Source organism: Coregonus clupeaformis, chromosome 15, assembly GCF_020615455.1.
Source record: "Coregonus clupeaformis isolate EN_2021a chromosome 15, ASM2061545v1, whole genome shotgun sequence".
Classification (NCBI taxonomy): domain Eukaryota; kingdom Metazoa; phylum Chordata; class Actinopteri; order Salmoniformes; family Salmonidae; genus Coregonus; species Coregonus clupeaformis.
Window position 1 is genome coordinate 65275339 of NC_059206.1, and position 3776 is coordinate 65279114.

Consider the following 3776-nt stretch of genomic DNA (forward strand, 5'->3'; position numbering starts at 1 on the left):
GTAAGCCCACTTCATCAACGAACAATGGAGGAAGTAAGAATAAATGATTTACTTCCTCCATCTGTTCTAAGCAGAGACTGAATGTGTTTTGCCCTACAGTATCTTCTGTAGTAGTTAAACAAGTCCTTGGCTGTGTTCATCTGTAAAACGAACGAAAAAGAGGAACATGAACTCAAATCTCCCCTTGTCTAGAAAATGCCAATAGCACATTGCATTGAAATAAAACATAGTTTGAATCTGTAAGAATCACATTTAGCATCAAAGAGTGGGCCCACCTACAAACACATAAACAATGGAGCAATTTTTGACAACAGTAGAAAACGTACAGTGAGGGAAAAAAGTATTTGATCCCCTGCTGATTTTGTACGTTTGCCCACTGACAAATAAATGATCAGTCTATCATTTTAATGGTAGGTTCATTTGAACAGTGAGAGACAGAATAACAACAAAATAATCCAGAAAAACGCATGTCAAAAATGTTATAAATTGATTTGCATTTTAATGAGGGAAATAAGTATTTGACCCCCTCTCAATCAGAAAGATTTCTGGCTCTCAGGTGTCTTTTATACAGGTAACGAGCTGAGATTAGGAGCACACTCTTAAAGGGGGTCAAGCAGCTTGGTGAGAAGGTGACAACAGTTGGTGCGATTATTCGCAAATGGAAGAAACACAAAAGAACTGTCAATCTCCCTCTGCCTGGGGCTCCATGCAAGATCTCACCTCGTGGAGTTGCAATGATCATGAGAACTGTGAGGAATCAGCCCAGAACTACACGGGAGGATCTTGTCAATGATCTCAAGGCAGCTGGGACCATAGTCACCAAGAAAACAATTGGTAACACACTACACCGTGATGGACTGAAATCCTGCAGCACCCGCAAGGTCCCCCTGCTCAAGAAAGCACATATACAGGCCCGTCTGAAGTTTGCCAATGAACATCTGAATGATTCAGAGGAGAACTGGGTGAAAGTGTTGTGGTCAAATGAGACCAAAATCGAGCTCTTTGGCATCAACTCAACTCGCCGTGTTTGGAGGAGGGGGAATGCTGCCTATGACCCCAAGAACACCATCCCCACCGTCAAACATGGAGGTGGAAACATTATGCTTTGGGGGTGTTTTTCTGCTAAGGGGACAGGACAACTTCACCGCATCAAAAGGACGATGGACGGGGCCATGTACCGTCAAATCTTGGGTGAGAACCTCCTTCCCTCAGCCAGGGCATTGAAAATGGGTCGTGGATGGGTATTCCAGCATGACAATGTCCCAAAACACACGGCCAAGGCAACAAAGGAGTGGCTCAAAAAGAAGCACATTAAGGTCCTGGAGTGGCCTAGCCAGTCTCCAGACCTTAATCCCATAGAAAATCTGTGGAGGGAGCTGAAGGTTCGAGATGCCAAACGTCAGCCTCAAAACCTTAATGACTTGGAGAAGATCTGCAAAGAGGAGTGGGACAAAAACCTGGTGGCCAACTACAAGAAATGTCTGACCTCTGTGATTGCCAACAAGGGTTTTGCCACCAAGTACTAAGTCATGTTTTGCAGAGGGGTCAAATACTTATTTTCCTCATTAAAATGCAAATCAATTTATAACATTTTTGACATGCGTTTTTCTTGATTTTTTTGTTGTTATTCTGTCTCTCACTGTTCAAATAAACCTACCATAAAAATTATAGACTGATCATTTCTTTGTCAGTGGGCAAACGTACAAAATCAGCAGGGGATCAAATACTTTTTTCCCTCACTTTATTTACTACAATAGGAACATGTTATTCAATATGACATATTATGAGCCCTCTCACAACAACACTGAAACACTGGTGGCCAACACTTCACAGAATCCATTTTAATATCAGGACCATTTACAGATACTTTAGGTTGTAAGTCAAACACATAACACAGTAATAATAATAATAATCAATTTCAGCCAAAACCCACCAATCAATAACCAGTGTTGGAATGAACATCACTAAACCATGACAATGAATAGGCTATCAAGATAACACACATTGACACAGTCACGGACTCCAGCACGCACGCGCGCACACACACACACACACACACACACACAGACACACACACGTCACACGTTAAAGAGCATTGCTCTGTTGAGGTTTCTGGGATGCGTCCCAAATGGCACCCTATTCCCTACATAGTGCACTACATTAGACCAGAGCCCTGCACTATATAGAGAATCCGGTGCCGTATTAGATGCAGACAAGATCTCCTCAGAAATACTGTAAACAGATCCACACTCCACCATTCTAATACTGAACTCAACCTATAGTCAGTTAGCCTGATCCCAGATCTGTTTGTGTTCTTGCCAACTCCAAAGCATGTGACAATGAGTGACAGGGATTTGGCATGATAGCACAAACAGACCTGGGGTCAGTGCTATACATTTGAATCCTGTTCAGACAGTGCTCCACTAACGTAGCAGTGCAGAGGACATGGGCATGTTTCTGTCCTCTCACAGTAGCTGCTGGTTTGTCTTCATGCTGTGTGTCTATAGCAGGGTTGGGCTCAATTCCATTTCAATTCAGTCAATTCAGGAAGTCAACTGAAATACCAATTCTCATTATTATTTTTTACTTTTCAATGAGGAACATTGGAATTGGAATTTCGGCTTACCTCCGGATTTGAAATAGAATTGACCCCTGGTCTAAAATGTCCTGGCCTGAACAGTACCTCAGAGGTCCAGCTGTGAAGTAGAAGTCACTGTTCTCCTATCATCAATCCTGAAACATAAAAATAAAAATACTGTACAAATTACATCTGATTTATAATCTACAGGTGTTTATCTTTAGGCTCTATTCTCCTAACATCTGATTTATAATCTACAGGTGTTTATCTTTAGGCTCTATTCTCCTAACATCTGATTTATAATCTACAGGTGTTTATCTTCAGGCTCTATTCTCCTAACGTCTGATTTATAATCTACAGGTGTTTATCTTTAGGCTCTATTCTCCTAACGTCTGATTTATAATCTACAGGTGTTTATCTTTAGGCTCTATTCTCCTAACATCTGATTTATAATCTACAGGTGTTTATCTTTAGCCTCTATTCTCCTAACATCTGATTTATAATCTACAAGTGTTTATCTTCAGGCTCTATTCTCCTAACATCTGATTTATAATCTACAGGTGTTTATCTTTAGGCTCTATTCTCCTAACATCTGATTTATAATCTACAGGTGTTTATCTTTAGGCTCTATTCTCCTAACGTCTGATTTATAATCTACAGGTGTTTATCTTTAGGCTCTATTCTCCTAACGTCTGATTTATAATCTACAGGTGTTTATCTTTAGGCTCTATTCTCCTAACGTCTGATTTATAATCTACAGGTGTTTATCTTTAGCCTCTATTCTCCTAACATCTGATTTATAATCTACAAGTGTTTATCTTCAGGCTCTATTCTCCTAACATCTGATTTATAATCTACAGGTGTTTATCTTTAGGCTCTATTCTCCTAACATCTGATTTATAATCTACAGGTGTTTATCTTCAGGCTCTATTCTCCTAACGTCTGATTTATAATCTACAGGTGTTTATCTTTAGGCTCTATTCTCCTAACGTCTGATGTATAATCTACAGGTGTTTATCTTTAGGCTCTAGTCTCCTAACATCTGATTTATAATCTACAGGTGTTTATCTTTAGGCTCTATTCTCCTAACATCTGATTTATAATCTACAGGTGTTTATCTGTAGGCTCTATTCTCCTAACATCTGATTTATAATCTACAGGTGTTTATCTTTAGGCTCTATTCTCCTAACATCTGATT

At 39.8% G+C, this 3776-nt stretch overlaps 1 protein-coding gene across 2 annotated transcripts in view; it reads right to left on the reverse strand.

The window, feature by feature from the left end:
- Positions 1 to 1826: 1826 nt before the first annotated feature.
- The window catches only part of LOC121583035 (tetraspanin-18-like), a 57294-nt gene continuing 55344 nt past the window's right edge, over positions 1827 to 3776 (reverse strand). For both annotated transcript variants that reach the window (XM_045225424.1, XM_041899244.2), the window contains exon 9: positions 1827 to 3776. This exon is cut by the window's right edge and continues 547 nt beyond it. The gene's annotated coding sequence lies outside the window, so the exon portion shown is untranslated.